The sequence below is a fragment of the Rutilus rutilus genome, assembly GCF_951802725.1.
Source record: "Rutilus rutilus genome assembly, chromosome: 1".
NCBI classification, from domain to species: Eukaryota; Metazoa; Chordata; class Actinopteri; order Cypriniformes; family Leuciscidae; genus Rutilus; species Rutilus rutilus.
The window spans coordinates 2,888,403-2,909,206 of record NC_140209.1 but is presented as its reverse complement, the minus strand read 5'-3'; the positions used below and the strand labels follow the sequence as shown (position 1 = coordinate 2,909,206).

Genomic DNA, 20,804 nt, shown 5'->3' with positions numbered 1-20,804 from the left:
GTATTTATTTTATTAATATGACCGTAAATGACGGATTTTTTTAAGTTTATGTTGCTGCTATGTGAAAAAAATCCAGCAAAACGCGGGGGCGCGTTTGCCGACCTCAGAGGGTTAACTGTAAGCAGCAGACAGATCCAGCAAGAGGAGAACTGAGGATTCGGAGGCTCCTCTTGCCAGTCTCAGAGCTTCAATAACCGAGAGCAGGGCCGTCTCAGTTTAGTGGCGCTTCTGAAGCCAGACTGGTTGTTGTCCAGGAGGATGTTCTGTGTGAGAAAAGTAGATAGTTGGTCGAAAACGACTCGTTCAAGTGTTTTAGCAAAGTGGTCCAGAAGTTCAGGGAGGCGGAAGTTAAATCAGTGGTGCTTGAGAAATACATCCCAGATCTTCCAGAGCATTTGTAGTGTTGATAAAGGAGTCTGGATCTGATATATTTCTCAAGGCTGGAGAGAGTAAAGCAGAACGTTATAATCCATGTCTAGAAAGTCCCTGAAGACAGTTAATATCTGCTTTACAGACGCTCATGTGCAAATGCAGGTTTATTTTACCAAGCTGATGCTAAAAATTACTTTACAATACTTTTAAAATCTGTTTTATAATTTAGGAAACTGCTAAAATAAGGAAGGGAGACTAACAGTAATGCTCTCGTGTGCAAAAGAATATCTTATAAACTGTGTTCAGAGCAGATGTGTGTTGAGATAGTGCGGTTCACAATACTCATGTAAAGCAGCACTTCACTGTGGCATCGTGTCTCTATACAGCAACTCTAGCAGGATTTAATCACTCAGTTGATCAGAACAGAGGAAGTTAATAACCACAGGAGGAGCTGATGATGTTTAAAGGAGGAGCTGTAACTTTATATAATGAAGAGGAAGACTGACAGAAACAGAAGATGTCTGATAAGTGTGATCTGTGTCTGCTGGGACTGATCATTCTCTCTTCACTTCTCTCTGTCAAGGTTCTCCTCTGACCGTTCTGTCAGTCGTGTCAGTATAATCTGTCTATTTTAGTGGTGTTTTGTTCTTCCCGCTGTTCCAGAGGATCTTGCTATTGTTTAGTATATTTCCCCCCTTAGTTTTCTCTGCTTATTCTGGAGCAATGTAGCTGTTATCTGATTGGCTTGAGTAAACGGTGGGTGGAGTCCACTTATCTGTGGCTTCTTCTGCATGTTGACGCTAGAAGTGTTTCAAAATCCACAGATGCGTGCAGCGATTTACAGATGCACAGATAGCGGTTCACAAATAAATGCCAGGCAGAGTTGTGTTCGTGACAAAACACATTTGTTTATTTTTTTTATTAATTTGTAAATCTCATTTTATTTACTTGTGAGTTTTATACATTTTTGTGAAACTCTTACATTTATTTTTGGATCTTAATCTGTTTATTTGTGAATTTGATCATTTTTGTGAATATCTTTACATTTGTTTGTGAATCTCTTTACATTTGTTTGTGAATCTCAATCTATTTATTTGGAATAATGCAACAATCCTAACCCCATACTTTGGGACTTTTAGGATATTGGAAATTTCAGTGAAACTTCAGGTGTGTGAAAACCCTGTACATGTCCATACACTTGAGATGCACAGAGATGATCAGATACAGGACATTTCTGATTACACACACTAGATGTGTTTAGAGATTTCCAGTATACCAGCAATTGCTGATGTTGTAATGTTTAAATCCTGGTAAGCATGAGGCCAAGAAAGTTCTCAGTTCTTATAGCTAGGCAGAACTGAGGATTGTAGGCTACCACACAAGTCTTGTACGTGACCATTTAGTACAGTTATAGGCATCGAAAGATTTATATGCTTTAATAGACTTTGGGGAGAGCTGATGATACTGTAGCAGGAAGCATGACCTCTTACCTCCACGATTTTGGAGGCTCTTTTTGTTAAAGACCCTAAAAATCTAAAAACTTCTGAAATGGCGACGCAAAACCTGATGGAGAGCGACTGCCGTTGAGTTCTGGCGATGCTGTGCACAAGCAGCCGGAGGTGTGTGAGTGCGCCACGGGCAAAGAGTGTCGTTTAAGAGCTACGTTAGACAGTATGTTTAACCTGTTAAGCTGCAACCCCACTTTTGAAAAATCCCCAGAAATGACATACCCAAACTGAAACAGATACAGTTCATGAACCCTTTGCACTAAAAGCACAAGTATGATCTCATTTGAAAGCTGACACCTGGCAGTTTATTGTAAATGTAGAATTAATTATTGTCATAATGACAAAAATTGTTATAAATAGCTTCAAAGTTTTGTAAAATTATTAGAAATTAATTTTTATGAAACATCCTCATGAAAATAAAATTGAAGTTGGCACTGGAGCAATCTAGAAATGCACTACAGCTAAAGCCATATGTCTAAACATTCTATGTTTAAAATCTGAAGATAATAAGTCCAAAACTCTGTATTTAGTTAAATGTTTTTCAAGACCATGTCAAATGACTTTATTTTGATTTGACGCTAAAATGCTACTGATGTTTATTGTCATCTTCTAACCATCTATCCAGTATATTGTCTCTATTGTTTTGTGGTGCAGACGATCCCCATTCAGTCTCAGTCTCCCCCTGCACACATTCACACCTCTCCAGCCTGGTTATGGCTCGAAATATGCATTTCTTTTGTCTGCATTATAGCTACTAACGACTGGCTATTCACAGGCTATTCATAGGGTTTCAGTCCCTAATTTCTTTTCTCAAAGTTTACCTCACCTTTAAACTGTATCAAATGCATTTCTTGAATAAAGACACATTTCAGGTAGCATTCAAAAAATAATAAAAGTATAACTTCTAGGTAGCAGGTGCACCTAGGGCTAGCTAGCATGTTAGCTTAGCACACCATCAATACACGACAATTTATGAGATTAAAACCATGTTTGTGCTCTAAACTTACCTTTTAACGCACGTTGAGTATTTTAAATAATCTTCTGTGATCTAATTTGGCTTCAGATAAAAAAAATCAGACAGAAAATATACTATTGGATAGTGTTCTGCACAATGATAGTCTATATAGATTAGCATTACATTATAAATATAATCTATTATTATGAAAATACCTGGCATGGCTTGAAAAACACAGGTAACTCAAATATCAGTGCAATCATGTTTATTGTCTTCAAAACATCTGTATCTGCATGTTACAGCGCGATCTCTTGTTAGCTTTGTGTGTATCAGTGATGTCCTGGAATGTCACATGGTCATGGCTCTTCTTCATGTTCCATATATGGACTATTATTGTGCATGTAGCGCCCTCAGGCTATTGGTATGAATTAAAAAACACAGTATCAGAATACCAAATGCTCATAAAGATTACATCGACGCATTTGGGTATAAATTCAATAAATATTATTCCTGTCTATAGAAATATGATGTAAATCTATGATAATCTATCAATATTTCTCCAAATCTGCACATTTTTGAGCTAAAGCCCTAAGGGACGTTGTTTTGTGTATCGCTGTCATGACGACAGCACGGAGTTTTTTATGAATGAAAGCGGCTGACGTGCATAATTCATATTAAAGGTATCGACTCATTTTTTCATTTCATAACTCCTGACACAAATTAAGACATAACTGTCACTATGAGTTTCTCAGAATACAATAGTGGTCAAATACTGAAACTTGAGTATTATATCTTTTTAATTATGTATAGTTTGTCAAGGTATAACATTAAATCTGATAGTAATTTTGAATTAAATAAATAAATAACGCTTCAGTGCGCGGGCGCACTGGCAACGGTTAACAGGTTAAAGATCATTTTAGAGGCCAGATGGTTGGCTTGATGCACAGGATCATCGATGCTGCGTGTGATATGAAAAACGATTGTGCGCAGGATATCAAACATGTAACAAATCTCAAAAATGAAACGGATGTCGTAAGAGGTCTGACAAATTCACGGACAGATGTGACCTCCATGTTTTTTAACGGCAAAGAGCCGATCGAATCCTCAGAAAAGTTCTGGATGTGTTGCGTGTATGTAGTGACGAGTTCGGAGTCACCGAAATACTCTGTATGTGTACATTTGTGACAGATCTCTGTGTGTCACAGGTGTCAAAAAATGCAACAACTGACATTGGTGAAATAGTTGAAAGTCTGGTCAGCTATACCTAGAGCAAAACATGATAGCCTGCAGAGATTTTCTATTCTGGTTAGACCGTCTGTAAATATCGTTATTGTTTTACATTTAGCTGACGCTTTTATCCAAAGCGACTTACAATTGCTATATATATGTCAGAGGTCGCACACCTCTGGAGCAACTAGGGGTTAAGTGTCTTGCTCAGGGACACATAGGTGTCTCACAGTGGATTCGAACCCGGGTCTCTCACACCAAAGGCATGTGTCTTATCCATTGCGCCACACCACCCCAAGTTTTACTTTATGTATGTTATGCCAGTCTATAATTTTCTTCACTACCTCAATGTATGAATGTATACTGAAAAGTATAATGTTGAAATGATTAAGGTCAAAAGGTCAAACCCATCAATCATAATTAATTAAAAAGCCATCAATCATTTTGACACAAGCTGAATCTTAAAACTATTAATAAAACAATCAGGGTGCGCTTTCATGGTCTCCGTGAACTGGAGTCTCAAAAATAGCGCATCTTGATATTTCAAGCACATAATGTTGTAAGCACATAATAAGCACATAATGTTAGATGTTCTGTTTTGACTACTTTTTGAATTTTGGATAATAATATAATGTATAAAGATATATTTACAATAAAATCGTATATATTACATAAAACATGTATAAAATACATATATCTAAAAAAGGGCCTCATTGATTAACTTTGCCTGGGGCCCCCACTCGCTCTATTGGTCTCTTGTGTTACTGAGAACATGCTGTGTATAATGGATCCATGTTTGTGTGTGTGTGTGTGTGTGTGTGTGTGTGTGTGTGTGTGTGTGTGTGTGTGTGTGTGTGTGTGTGTGTGTGTTTTAATCAATGTCAAATTGAGTTAAATACTGGGGACCAATCACAAACTGGCTTATCCACCTGGCGCGCTATTGGAGGGTTGCATCCAATCCAATTCCTTTTAGCATATTTGAAATTTCAGTGAAAATTAATGTGTATAACCTGTGTGTGAAAATCCCGTACACGTCCATACACTTGAGATGCACAGAGATGATCAGATACAGGACATTTCTGATTACACACACTAGATGTGTTCAGAGATTTCCAGTATACCAGCAATTGCTGATGTTGTAATGTTTAAATCCTGGTAAGCATGAGGTCAAGAAAGTTCTCAGTTCTCAAAGATTTATTAAAATCCTAAAGCAATCCAACAGTGCCAGATGTTACATAATGGTCAGCATGTACAACACACTTCAGCTCTTACTCTACACCTTTTATAGGTGACAACATGTGGACTACAGCGCCATCTCCTGACTAATACACAAACACTACATTCCCCCATTACTTAAAGGATTAGTTCACATCAAAATGAAAATTTCCTGATAATTTACTCACCCCAATGCCATCCAAGATGTTCATGTCTTTCTTTCTTCAGTGGAAAAGAAATTAAGTTTGAGGAAAACATTTCAGGATTTTTCTCAACACAATGGACTTCAACGGTCACCAAATTGTCCGAATCAATGCAGTTTCAAAGGGCTCTGAAGTGCTTCAAAGGGCTCTGCACGATCCCAGCTGACGAATAGGGTCTTATCTAGTGAAACGATTGCTCATTTTCAAAAAATAAATAAAAATGTATATACTTTTTAACCACAATTGTTCGTCTTGAGCTGGTGTGCGACCTGTTGAGCTGGTGTGCGATCACTTAGAAAGTGTAAGTAAACAATAAACTATTTAAATGTACACACTCTAAATGTATACATCTTAAATATTTCTATGTTCTGTATCACTGTGTTGTGTTTGTTTCCTTTTTCTGTTTAGAAGATAACTGTAAAATCTCCTTTGTAAAAGCTTTACAAGGCATAACTAGTCCTCACTTTAGATGAGCTCACAAAAAAAGTTAACTGACCACAACTAAATGCTTTATAACTACCTGAATTAACCATTAATAATTGACACACTAAGTAAATATTACAATATGTCTGAATAATATGTATGAACGTACATTTAAATAGTTGATTTATGTAACCCAGGTCATTAACTCTGGTCACTAATATTAATATTAATAATTATTATTATTTTATTTTATTTATATCGCTATAAAACTAATAGTAAGAAAAGAACATGAAGTATAAGGTATTTATTTTATAATAATCCCAAAAGAAAGAAAAGGTTCCTGAACTGACTCCTGATTGGTGAGGTGAAAGGTTAGCCCCGCCCCCTGTTGGAGAGTTCCAGAAGATCGCGCACAAGCAGAAATGTAGAGAGATTGCGAACGACACGAGAGTGAGAGCAGATGTGATTGAGTGATTTGAGGGAGAACAAACTGTTTAATAATCCAGCAATAGATTATTAACAAGTTGAGAAGTAGATTTATGAGGTATTAATTCTTTAAAAAGCCCACGCTTTGAGAAGAGTGCGATGTGAATCTGAACGCGACGAGAAGAAAAGACACTGACGTGATAGGATCTGAACTAAATCTGTTTCTTTGAGAAAATACTTTTTTTTTTTTTTTGTCTGTGATTTATATTTCTCCTCGGTGAGTACCAATTTCTTCATAAGAGATGTATTTAGGTAATGTGGATACTGTTTTTGCACTCTTAATGTGAAAAATACATTTGAAAAAGTGATGAGTGATATAAAAAATGTTTGCAAATGCTTTAAGTGTTTTCTAATACAAATCGTTGAGTGCATATAGTTATGTTTAAATGTTTGAAAGATTATATTTTTTCTGTTGTGAAGTGTGTGCCATGCGCTGCTAGCTTTGCTAGCTCTGTACACAGACTCTAGTGTGTTAATCAAGCACATGGTGACTAGCATGTATGTGTTGCCTATATCCAAATAATTGAAACAGCATTTTGGTCATTAGAAACTGTTTATTTGAATGAGTTACTGATGATTGTTTTGGCTTTGTTTTTGCAAGGCCGGGTTTTTTTCTTGTGTTTTATTTTTCTCTTTTGTGAGTGTCTGAAAAAATTGCTGCTGTGATCCTGAATCCTGTCCTGGCTGTGGACTCTTATCCCGGGTTTGGACTGGCGAGCCATCCCATCGTTTCGTACCTGGAAACAGAGGAAAAGGAGTTGTGAGAAAAGGAGTTTTCTGATTGGGTAGGACAGAACTGCATACATTGAGTTTTTCAAGTTTTCCAGGATTTCCCTGAAGACAAAATTAAGTCTTAAGACTGGAGCAACATCTGGGCTGAGCTGTATGTGGGGCAGTCCTGGTACACATCCTACACCAGTAAACACATCTTGGTATCCACTCAGAATGTCAGTTTGGTCTTTGTTCTCTGCTTTGTACACTCTTTTAATCAGTCCGAGTTTTGAGCTGCTTCTCTTCCTAGGGTTACTGGTGAATCCTCTTCTACAATGTGGAATTCTGGGTCAAACTCATTGTCTTTGTAACCACATTTAAGCCTTACTTTACCCTTTGTCTCCATCGTGTGGCCAGAATATGTGACTAACGTGCAGTCTGACTTCTTCAGAGGTGTTTTCTTGTCAGAGGTTTTCTCAAAGTCTTTAACCCTCTGGGGACCAAGGTGTTTTTGGAGCCCTTGAGATGTTCTGACATGCCTTGAAATTTGTGCTTTTTTCAGTTATTTATAAACATGTTAATGGCAAAGGTGTAAAATCACTCTATATAGCACAAACAGGGCTACCAAAATATGCGGGCAACGTGTATGTAGATGTTTGTATTTTTAAGAGAATAATGTTTATGCGTGGTTATTGGAAAAAATAAAAATGAAAGTGGCTGAATTAAGACCACAAAACACATATTAAATATGTGTCCACAAGACTTTTGTCTAATTGATGTTGTACCTTTGAGTACTGGCTTCAAAATTATGTGAAAATAGTCTTGCTTTATCGTTCACAAAAAAAAAATACATTGATTTAAATGGTGTAAAACAGGTTTTGCTTGGAAAGCCAATATGCGAGGGGGGCGTGAAGGAGTAGTTTACACCTGGGTTGTCCCACCCACTCTGCATAATGACTCTGCATAATTAGCCATTCATTCAGGTGTGACACTGACTGAGCCACAATGCAAGGACAATGTATTTAGAAGAATACTTATATTGACCATTTAAGATTTCGCTTACATCTATCTTGTAAATATGTTTAGCTATTTTATTAAAAATGTTACAATTACAACAATAATTACAATTTCAACAATATTTCAAGTGTACTCTTTCTTTGTAAAAAAAAAAGAAAGAAAAAAAGATTATAGGCCTACATTTTATCATATGTATTCATTAGTTTGAATATAGCCAACATTGGAACATCTAACATCTTAGTCTATGACTTTATTTTTGACAAAAATAGTGTGACTAACGCCTGACTAACGTTGTTTTATTGAAATATCAGGGCATATAAATGTTAATTTACGTTGCTTATACAAATACATTTTATTTCAACATATTCCAGTCGATTTTTACTCATCTCAGTAGGCTATGGCAAAGCAGTTTATTCTTTCACACACAGACACGCGATTCATATTTAGGCTAAACACTCTTTACAAATATGTACCCTTCATTCATCTCACAGAAAGGCGAGTCATATTATAGAAATGCGATTCATCTTTTTGCGGTTTATAGGCCTACACTAACGTTATTCCATAACGTTATTCCACACTTGAGAAAATAAAACAGCCTACCTCACTCCTCAGCGCGATCTGCTGCTCATATCAGGAGATATTTCGCCTCATCAGCACTGTGGAAACTTTTCTCCATAAAAGGCTATAATGTCTCACTCGCGACCATGCTCGCGACGCGCTTTGTTAACAGCTGATGTGGGCGTTTCACAGACTGAAATGGTTCTCAGAATTTGCATTTGAATAGCGCGCGCTCTCCGGGGAGTGGTCAAATTACTGTGAATCATCTCGTAATGAGCTCGACTGGAGTCGCTCTCTTTGTATACAGATTACAGAAACTAAGAATATTTGTTTTTTATATAAATGACTTCATTTAAAAGCTGCGATCTCAAGCTTTATGCCCGTGGGTCTGTTTGCCTGTTTGACTGAATTTTCGTTCAGTTATAGATCATTTTCGAACGCGTTTCAAACGGGAGTTTACTGACAGAGAGAAGGCAGAAATCGCATCATCTTAATTTTTCTTTATTTGTCAAAAAGCAAAACACTTTATTTTTATTGTGAGTATACAGAAAAAAAATAGAAACTGAACAGGATCGATTGATGTATTACACGAAAATGAAAGATCAAAATTAACAGAGCATGTGGCTAACACGGTTCCTCTGCGAGCGCTCATTACACATTTTGCCATAAGCCGGACACTTCCTTGGCTCATGTATGTCACCACACCTCGTGCACTCTTCCTTCTCTGTCCCCGTGTGCTTGACATTCGCCTGTCTGACAGTTGACTTTGTCTTGGTGATTTTGTTCACAGCCTCTTCTGCTTCTTCATGCAGCACTTTCATAATATGGCTTTGTGTTATTTCATTGGCACGACAGATATCCACTGCCTTTGCTAGGGTCAAACCTGTTTCCCTGAGAAGCCTAGCTCTCACGGTGTCATTGTTAACACCACAGACAATGCGACCTTTACTCAAGTCATCAGTTAATCGTCCACATTCACAGTCTTTCGCCTTATTTTTCAAGCGAGTCACGTTTGCATCAATGGTTCGGTTCGGTCCCTGTGCTCTCCTGAAAATATGGAGTTAGGAGGCTTCAACTGCTCCATGGTTTTCCTCTGACACCATGTGATGTTTGGTGACTGTATATTTTAATAATTCACTGAGACACCAGATTAATGCGTCTAACTTTATCATTTAATTATTTCTCTTTTAAAAACATCTACAAATGGCATCAGAGTCATTAAAACAATTTAACGAATGTCTGGAAGTGGCAAACACCATGGCTGATGAGTTGGAAACCCAAAAAGTAAAGTTTTTCATCATGGCATTTACCAAAATTGAAAAGAAAATGGCTCTGCACATGCCTCCCCCAAATATATCATTTAGTTTTTAGTTTTAGACTAAAAAGAAAAGAAAGAAAGGGAACTGAAGTCTCCAATGTTTAGAGGCCAGCACGGGATCATCCTAGCACAACGTGTTTGGAGGAAAAATTAGCAAAGACGATCGTAAGAAAATAATAAAACCAATTAACCACTCAGACCACTGGACTGCAGCTAATTAATGAAAAGGTAAGTGTGTTTTTCTATTTGTTTGTTCTGTTGCATGAATTGTATCTTTTAAAATTGAAAGAATGAAAAAAAAAACCAAAATAAAAAATATATACAGTGCCCTCCACAATTATTGAACCCCCTGGTAAATATGATCAAAATTGGCTGTAAAAAATAAATCTGCATCGATTATCCTTGTGATCTTTCATTCAAAAAATGTGCAAAATTCTAACCTTTCATTGAAGTAAAAGAATTGAAAGTGGGGGGAAATCACATTATGAAATAAATGTTTTTCTCCAAAACATGTTGGCCACAATTATTGAAACCCCTAGAATTTTTTACGAGTAAAATATCTCTGAAGTATATTCCCATTAATATTTACCTTTTTTAGTACACCAGGGTGACTAGGAACATGAAACTGTCCAGCTATGACTTCGTGTTTCACAGGAGTTTAAATATGAGGAAACACAAAGGCCAAATCCCCTTAATCATCCATCACAATGAGTTAAACCACAGAATATAGTTCTGATGCGTAGCAAAAGATTGTTGAGCATCACAAACTAGAAAGTGGCTGTAAGACAATAGCTAAAGAATTGAAAATCCCCATTTTGACCATCAGGGCAATAATTAAGAAGCTATAACCAACTAAAGATGTTATGAATCTGCCAGGAAAAGGACGTGTGTCTATACTGTCTTAATGCACGGCGAGTATGAAAGTTTGACTGGCCAAAGACTCTCCAAGGATCACAGATGGAGAATTGCAGAGATTAGTTGAGTCTTAGGGTCAGAAAGCCTAAAAAAAAAAATTATCAAACAACCCCTACATCCCCACATGTTGTTTGGGAGGGTTTAAAAAAAAAACCCTCCTCGCTCATCCAAAAACAAATTCCAGCAAATTTAATTGTCAGACACGACTGGATCTTCAAACAACACAGGGTTCTGTGGTCAGATGAGACTAAAACAGAGCTTTTTGGCAGCAAACACACTAGATGGGTTTGGTGAACACAATGATAAAAAGTACCCCATGTGTACAATTTAATATACCATTGGATCTTTAATGTTGTGGGCATATTTTTCTGCTGGAGGTCCTGGACTTCTTGTTCAGATACATGGCATTGTGGATTCTATCAAATATCAACAGATAAAAAATCAAAACCTGACGCCTTCTGCTAGAAATCTTATAATATGCCGTGGTTGGATCTTCCATCAGGACAACGATCCAAAACAAACATCAAAATCAAAACAAAAATTTGTTGTGGAGCACAAAATGAAGCTTCTGCCATGACCGTCCCAGTCCCCTGACCTGATGAGTGGAGTGAACTGAAGAGGAGAAGCACCAACATGGATCTGGGAATCTGAAGGATCTGGAGAGATTCTGTATGGAGGAATGATCTCTGATCTCTTGTCAGTTATTCTCCAAACTCATCAGGCATTATAGAAGAAGACTCAGAGCTGTTATCTTGGCAAAAGGAGATTGCAAAAAGTATTTAATAAAAGGGTTTCAATAATTGTGGCCAACGTGTTTTGGAGAAAAACATTTATTTCATAATCTGATTTCCCCCCACTTTCAATTCTTTTACTTCAATGAAAGGTTAGAATTTTTCACATTTTTTGAATGAAAGATCACAAGGATAATCGATGCAGATTTATTTTTTACAGCCAATTTTGATCATATTTACCAGGGGGTTCAATAATTGTGGAGGGCACTGTATAACAGTAACACACAGTTTTTCAAATAAATGATAAACACAGTGTCAAAATTTTCCAATATCAATTTCTGCAATTCAACCTCAAGTTTCTCAATTTCAAGTTCAATGTCTTGTTTTAAAATTCCAAAAGATTTGGGGAAAGTTATTCAAATATTAACACATTCTGTATATTCATAATTAATTGTAATTCCTTGTGGTTAATTGTTTATATATAGAGATACAACTATATGGGCTTTGTATTACCTTTTTGGGTAATTTAAAGTGTGTAAGTGATAACCAGTAGTATCAGTTATTGATTATTGATAATTAATAATTGATGATTAATAATCAATAATTGTCCATTCCCCCTCTTTTGAGCTGGTGTCGCTACAACACTCTCCGGGTAACCGGCAGGGGAGGGGGACTCGTGACTATTTTTAAAAACAATGTTCAGTGTCGTTTATTGTCAACGGCCACTTTTACGAGCTTTGAAGTCCAGGAAATTCATTTAAATTCCCTCTATCCTATTCTACTCTTTCTAATCTATCGTCCACCTTCATCTAGTAACTTTATCAATGAGTTTTCTGATCTCCTGGGGCATGCTTTGACGAGATATGACCATATTTTAATAATTGGGGATTTTAACATTCATGTATGCTGCCCTGCTTCTGCTTTAGCTAAAGACTTTTTAAATGTAATATCCTCTATAAATGTTGTTCAATGGGTAAATGGTCCCACACACAGTCACGGTCATACACTAGATCTAATACTGTCATACGGTCTATCGGTGGCTGATATTGAAATCAGTGACCTTCCACTCTCAGACCACAGACCAGTATTTTCTTCCAGCTCCACCAAATACAGCACCATCTCATGTACGTTGGTTTCGCACCCTAACCTCACATTCCCATGACATGTTTTCTGGCAAAGAAAGACATTACAAGACTTTAATGATAAATGCTCCAACATTCTTGACTCCATCACACCTTGCAAGCTCATCCATCCCAAACATAAGTCTCAGCCATGGATAAACTGCAACATTACGCCAACAGTGCAGACGGCTCGAACGAAAATGGAAGAGAGACAGAGCAAAGAGCAAACTCCTGTCTGACATCATTAAGAGGAATTCACATTGCTCCAGAACTCTCTTTTCAACCATTGACTCTGTTCTTAACCCCTCTGTTAAATCACAGTTTTATCATTTCTCAATCAGCTGGCACCCGATCCTATTTTTTCTTGGGTACAGTGGAGCGAACTCGAGCTGGTTTCCCTCCAGACATGCAGGGAAATAACTTTGAAATTAAAGCCCACCTTCTCTCCCCAAGATATTCTTCCCTCTCGCTTTTTAAAACAGGTTATCGATACTGTTGGATCTGACATTCTGAACATTATCAACAATTATTAACTGTTTCAAAGTCGCCACTGTGACTCCCATTCTTAAGAAGCCCTCACTTGATCCTGCTGTATATGAGAATTATAGACTTATATCCAACCTGCCATTCATATCTAAAATTCTAGAAAAATCAGTTTTTATGCAGCTGCAGAATTATTAGCTCATTCACTCTATCTCTGACATCTTTCAGTCTGGCTACAAACCGCTTCCCAGCACTGAGTCTGCTCTTCTAAAAGTCCTCAATGATATCCTCATGACTACTGATGCTGGGGACACTGTAGCCCTAGTGCTACTAGATCTGAACTCAGCATTTGATTTCGTTGATCATAAGATCCTTTTATCTCGACTGGCACTCAAACATCCTCAGCGACCCACCTCACCTGTGGTGTGCCCCAGGGATCGGTTCTGGCACCTCTACTGTTCTCTCTGTATATGTTACCCCTGGGAACTATCATGAGTAGATTTGGTGTGTCTTACCACTGCTACGCGGATGACATCCAAATCTACATACCCATAAAACACAAAGATAGCCAAGCATTTGAAGCATTTAAAAAAATTGGGTTTTTATCTTGATAGCAGTCTTAAATTAAACAAACAAATTAACAGCACAGTTAGCGCTAGTTTTTAAGTTAAATCATTTGTACTGTAAGTAGAGACAGCTTCGAGACAGTCATTCATGCTTTCATTTCCACACGACTGGACTACTGTAACTCACTATATGTCGGGCTTCTTCTGTCTGCAACCTCTCGTATTCAAATGGTCCAAAACGCGGCTGCCCGTTTGCTCGCCGCCAGCCGTAAACGTGGTCATATTACCCCAATTATGCGCTCTCTACACTGGCTGCCAGTTCGATATCGAACTGTAAAATCTTAACTTTCACCTACAAACCTTGTTGTAATCAAGCCCCTAAATATCTCTCTGATTTAATCGTCAATCACAACCCACCCAGATCACTCAGGTCAAGAGATCAGCATCTTCTGTCTGTCCCTCGATCTCGCTTACGATGCAGAGGTGATGGAGCTTTTGCAGTGGCTGACCCTCAGTTGTGGAATAACCTCCCACTATATGCTAGAACTGCGTCTACACTATTTAAATCTGTGCTTAAAACTCATCTCTTCTCTTGTGCTTTCAATTCTTTGTAATTCTACTGCTTTTCTTGTCTTAATTTTTATTTTTATTTTCGTGTTTCTAGTCATTTTTGCCTTTTCTGTTTTTTTTGTTTTTGTTTTTTCATGAACTGCACTTTGGCCACCAAGGTTGATTTTAAATGTGCTTTATAAATAAGATTTGATTTGATTTGATATAAATCATGGTTTTATCATCTGCAGTGCTTTTAAAACTTTTTTTTTTTTTTACTTTGTTACAAAAGATTTATTTATAATTTGAATTTTTTTTAAAAATAATAATTTTATTTGATAAGAGTTTAATTATTTTGAACTTTACTTTCCAATATGGCTTTTTTGAAAAAAGCACATCAAATAGTACAACAAATAGTATTTGTACAAAATACAACAATAGTACACACAACACTGTCATTATTAACAGGAGCGCTAGAGGGCGCTTGACTTTAAAACGTAACTATAGGTGGTAATAAGCTGTTATTACTGTAATAAGCACATACGACCTTCTCTATTAATCACTTTCACCCTCTTTTATCCAGTCTAAAGAACTCTGTTCAACAAAAGCACTGCCCACTTACAAGATTATGAAACAACAAAACTTCCAAGAACTCATTTATTTATTTAATATGTGTTTATGTGTGTGTATATGTTTATGTATCAAGCCTTTTCAAACCCTCTAACACACATGTTGGTGCGTTCCCGCTTGTTGCAGATATGATCTGTTTAGTGGTGAGACTGCAGTGAAAAGCAAACCCACTTGTCTTTGAAGTACTTTATTCTTGCAAGACGGCCTTAGTACAGTTAATTCCCTTATAAGGTAATGCTTGGGACTTTCACTAACATAAGCTTGTGAAAGCACATATTCAGATCATCTACAGATCTTATCACCCTTGTCTTATGCAGCACACACACCAAAAGCTCTATATGGAAAGTTCCCCTGTTCCCTTTGACCCTCTTCGGCTTCATACCTTTTCTATCTGTGAAGCAAGAGATGCTCCAAGTTCTCTTCAAAAACACATGTGGTTTTAACACCCTTAAACATGTCTTGTTATCTATAGCTACACACATACACTCCCTTCCTATGACCCTCAAGTTCGCAGGGCAAGCTCAAACTAGGCTTTAGGTTGAGCTCGCCCTGCAAATTCAACACATCTTCATTTGAACATTTTATTTCATTTTCAACCAGCTACTTTTCACACATTCTCTTTTATTTCGAGAACAACTATTACAACTATTAACACATTTTAATGTCTATACATCTGTAGAGGAAAGTTGAGTGTCACTCAGAGTCAAGACCATTCAAGACCACAGAGCAAAATCCTCAGTGTTAAAGTACACAGTTCAGAGTCTATATGAGCCCAATCTACAGAGAGGACAAAGTTACACTGGTATAGTGTCACTATATAGCAACGGATGTAAACACTCGGTTGGTCAGATGAGAGGAAGTTCATAACCACAGGAGGAGCTGATGATGTTTAAAGGAGGAGCTGTAACTATATATAATGAAGAGGAAGACTGACAGAAACAGAAAATGGCTGATAAGTGTGATCTGTGTGTGCTGGGACTGATCATTCTCTCTTCACTTCTCACAGGTAAAGAAATCTGTATTTTCTCGAAAGACATTTAGTGGAATTAGTCTGGAAAGAGTTCATTTGAACATGCTCAGTTTATTCTTGCACACATTCACGTTGTGATCTCAGAGTTGTGTATTGATACACACAGATCATACTGTATTATTCCTGATACTGGACATAGTGTCACTCAAACATCTGATGATGAAGAATTATCTTCATATTAAGAGTGTGTCAGTGATTTGAACAGCTCTCTGATAAAGACTAATAGTTTATTCTGGAGAGTGTGTTGTTTGCTTTAAGTCAGGAAAAATACTATGATTTAAAACTTCTGCTTTTTATGCTGGTGTGTTTTATGTTTCATTTATTAATATATATCATAATGATCACTGAGATATACTGTGTTTCAGGAACCAGTGGAGTTTATGTGTTCATCAGTTCTGGTGAAAATGTCTCTCTGTCCTGTAATAAAGCTCTTTCTGACTGCAAATCAACTACATGGACCTACTTTAACAGATTCAGTGATTTAGCAGAAGTTGAACTGATTACTGGAGGGATAAAGAAGAACGACACAGAGAGACATGAGAAACTGAGTCTGGAGTCTGACTGCTCTCTGAACATCAAGAACGTCACAGAAGAAGATTATGGATTATACATCTGCAAACAATATGTGAATTATAGACCACAGGGACCTAATTCTTATGTTTTTTCACTTGTTTATCTGTATGTTCTTCATAGTAAGTTTATGATTATGTGGTCAATTTAAAAAGGGCAGATTCTCCCTTTAAACTCAGATGATGATTGAAGAGTCTGTGATTTGTGTCTTGTGTTCAGTTTCAGTGTCTTCATCATCTTCATCATCGTCATCATCATCATCCTCACAGACTGAGATCAGTCCAGGCCGCTCTGTGACTCTCTCCTGTCAGTTGTATTCATATTATTATGGACGCTCCTGTGATTATTGGGTCAGTTATGAGGGAGTTGAGCTGTTGTGGGTGAATCAGGCTGGTGTTGATCTGAAGACAGACTCCAGATATCAGATATTATCATCATCAGATCAAGATCTCTGTATCATCACTCTGACTACAACACTCCTGAATGAAGATGACAACAGAGAGTGGAGATGTCAGCTTACTCTGGGAAATCAACTGGAGACCTCAGTCAGATACACTGTCAAGTATTCAGGTGAGAAAACACTCTTTTCTGACAGATTTGTGAAAACTTCCACAGATTGGCTCTACTCTTTCTGATGGCTTCATACGTTTTGGAGTTGTAAAATATTAGTGGTCAAAGTCATAAACTGCATAACAATCCTTATAATTCCCAATATTGGCCTCCTACATGGGTCATACATGATATATTGCATAAATCAGACGAGTGTATTAAAGCCTAGTATGACCCATGTAGGAGGTCGGTTTTAGGAATTATAAGGCTTATGTCCTTCATTCAAGCTGAAGGTTTATTTGCAGAAGCTCAACTGTGTTTCACTCTCATATAAACCAGGAATAAATTATACAGTTGTACAGTAATACAGTAATACAGTACAGTCTCTTCTCAACTACTGCCATTCTCCTCCTGACAGCTTGAGAGTGAAGTAAGAAGATAATAGATGACAGACTCGTGCACATATTCATCATTTCTGTGATGTGAAGCTCCAGTATTATGTGATGATGATGTTGTGTATATGTGGCATTATGTGTTGAACTGAACTAACAGACGTGATCCACAGATCCAGCTGATACAGCATCAGAAACTGAAGTCAGTGTGACTGCTGGATCATTATACAGAGGTACGACACGTTCATTTATACTGACAGCTTTATAACATTAAACTATCAGTCAGTCTGTAAATGCTTCATCAATAACTGTTGATAGTTGAATACCCTTGACTTCAGTCATGTACAGTTTCTCTTCTTCCTCTCATGTTTCCTGCAGTGATTGTGAGTATTGTTGAGATGGCAGTGTTTGCTGCTCCTACTGTGATTCTTCTTCAGATCATCTGTGCAAGAAGAGCTGGTGAGTTTTGAGCCGCACACAATCTGATGATTCACACTCATCTGATCTGGAACAATCTGCAATCATGATAAAAACACATACGAGAGGTCAGTCAATGCTTTTATTTTGCAGGGAGGAAGGACTCGAAGCACCCAGAGGAAATAGAGATGCCCACAATATTAGAATAAAATACTGATGAGTTTAGAGCCAATCTGCAGCAATATTTACAATAGCAGAAACTTACAGAGGATTGTTCATTGTTTTATTTTCTTCTTCTCAGAAAACAGAGAAAAAACTCTGAGCGCTTATAGTGACATAATCAAGTTTAGATTAAAATGTGTGTTTTTACATATAAAAAGCCAGATTTATTTTCATTTATATGGATTTTATGGATATATTTGCCTACAGTGTTGAAAGTCATTCTCTTGCGCTTCATATGTAAACTGCTTTAAATATAATATTAATACAGTAATGGACAGACTCAGACTGTATAATCTCTCTCTGTTCTGTGTGATGGAGCTGATTTGAGGATTCTTGGATCTTGTCTGTTCATTCCTGTTTTCAGCATTTTTTTTTTCTTTTTGAATGATTGCTATAATTGTCTTAATAAACCTCTGCAGTTGTGTTTAATAAGTCTCCTTTCCTGAGATGTTTGTTAGGAATATGTTAATTCCCCTTCATGAGCTGGTAATGTATCTGTAAGTCCACTGAAGCGAGTTGTAGTTGAGAAGCCGCTTCAATAACCGAGAGCTAGATATTGGGTCTTAAACACCTCACGACACCCTGAAGGACCCACTGAGAGGTCAGACTTGAAGCACTGTTCCTGAGATGCTCTTCTTGGTGGTTAACTGTAAGCAGCAGACAGATCCAGCAAGAGGAGAACTGAGGATTCGGAGGCTCCTCTTGCCAGTCTCAGAGCTTCAATAACCGAGAGCAGGGCCGTCTTAGTTTAGTGGCGCTTCTGAAGCCAGACTGGTTGTTGTCCAGGAGGATGTTCTGTGTGAGAAATGTAGATAGTTGGTGGAAAACGACTCGTTCAAGTGTTTTAGCAAAGTGGTCCAGAAGTTCAGGGAGGCGGAAGTTAAATCAGTGGGGCTTGAGAAATACATCCCAGATCTTCCAGAGCATTTGTAGTGTTGATAAAGGAGTCTGGATCTGATATATTTCTCAAGGCTGGAGAGAGTAAAGCAGAACGTTATAATCCATGTGTAGAAACTGTGTTCAGAGCAGATGTGTGTTGAGCCAGTGTGATTAACAGTATACGCTAGGGCTGCACGATATTGGGAAAAAATTATATTGCGATATTTTATTTTTCTGCGATATGTATTGCGATATGAAATCTAATCTAATTTTTTCTTACAAACAAAAATGGGGTAAGCACACTTACATTCTCGTTTTAAATGATTTAAACATCAGAGTATTATTTAAATTAGTGTAAATTATTTGTTTGTAACTTTAGGATATGGTTTGAATTGTTAACATTAGTTAATGTATCTAATAACTAACATGAACTTACCATGAGCAATACTTTTGTTACTGTATTTATTAATCTTTCTTTATCATAGTTTATAAAAATACAGCTGTTCATACTGTCCAACTTTTGATTTCAGTAATGTAGGCTATAGCTAAATGTTGAAATTAACAATGTTGTAGAAGTGCAGTTTACTAATAGTAAATGTTAACTAATGTAGTTAAATATTATGGGTGTAACGGTTCACAAAATTCACGGTTCGGTTCGATACGATACACTTGTGTCACGGTTCGGTACGTTTTTGATAGGCTACAGCCAAAAGAAATGCCAGAGAAATTTCCTTTATTTATTTTTTTATTTTTTATTAAAACTAACATCATAAAGTATGATATTTTTTTACTTTGAGCAATTCTAGAGCTATAATTGACTCTTCTTAGGAGCATATAAAACAAAACAGCTCCTTGGAAAAAATGAAATGTAATATTGTAGTAGTAGTTATAAACAAAGGTTTATTTTAGTTCAGATTAATATTTGAGGGCAGCAATTGTATTCATAATGTCAAAATAAAACCGACGTAATGTTACTTGAAGGCATTATAGCCTACTATTCCTGCCAAACTTCCATGGTTGCAGTTAGTGTTACTGTAGTAAATCCATGGTGAATGTTTGATCTGTTAATAACAGAGAAATGTGAATGTTTCTCACTAGATCTCGCAGCGATGTTATTACTTCTGTGGCGAATTCAAATGCTTTCTTTATCTCTTATTAGCGCTGTGTTGTAACAGCGTCACATGATCACGATCGGCTCGCGCTGCTTTGGTCCAAACTGATAAACGGTCCTTCAACCACACAATAACGAGCAGATTCGTTCCGCTTGCATTACATTTGCCATTTGATGTTGGGCAATGTTGTGGTCGCGCCGGCGTCGCAACGCGCCTACAGAAATAACGAAATTTTGGTCGGCAGGAAAAATGGTCCAACGAACCGTTCGGTTTGAAAATGCGTACCGAAAACCGAACCAAAAGCCTCGTACCGAACGGTTCAATATGAATACGCGTATCGTTACACCCCTATTAACCCTCTGGGGACCAAAAACGCGCCCGCGCGTTTTGCTCGTTTTTTTTTTTTAGCAATGAAAATAAACACTAAATGCTCTGTTAATTTTGATCTTTCATTTTCGTGTAATACATCAATCGATCCTGTTCAGTTTCTATTTTTTTTCTGTATACTCACAATAAAAATAAAGTGTTTTGCTTTTTGACAAATAAAGAAAAATTAACATGATGCGATTTCTGCCTTCTCTCTGTCAGTAAACTCCCGTTTGAAACGCGTTCGAAAATGATCTATAACTCCGCGAAAATTCAGTC

The 20,804-nt window shown here is 37.2% G+C and overlaps 1 protein-coding gene and 2 long non-coding RNA genes across 3 annotated transcripts in view; 2 read left to right on the top strand and 1 right to left on the bottom strand.

Annotated features, from left to right (window-relative positions):
* LOC311302357 (uncharacterized protein) overlaps window positions 1-20,804 on the top strand; it is a 93,782-nt gene that overhangs the window by 43,724 nt on the left and 29,254 nt on the right. The window lies entirely within an intron of this gene.
* LOC311302536 lies at window positions 16,933-18,600 on the top strand. Its single transcript, XR_014629582.1, has 3 exons — window positions 16,933-17,158; window positions 17,703-17,762; window positions 18,100-18,600. It is a non-coding gene; the product is annotated as an uncharacterized lncRNA (long non-coding RNA).
* Window positions 18,306-20,804, bottom strand: part of LOC311302552 — a 31,870-nt gene continuing 29,371 nt past the window's right edge. The window contains exon 2 of the long non-coding RNA XR_014629587.1: window positions 18,306-18,579. This is a non-coding gene — a long non-coding RNA (uncharacterized lncRNA). The remainder of the gene's footprint in view (window positions 18,580-20,804) is intronic.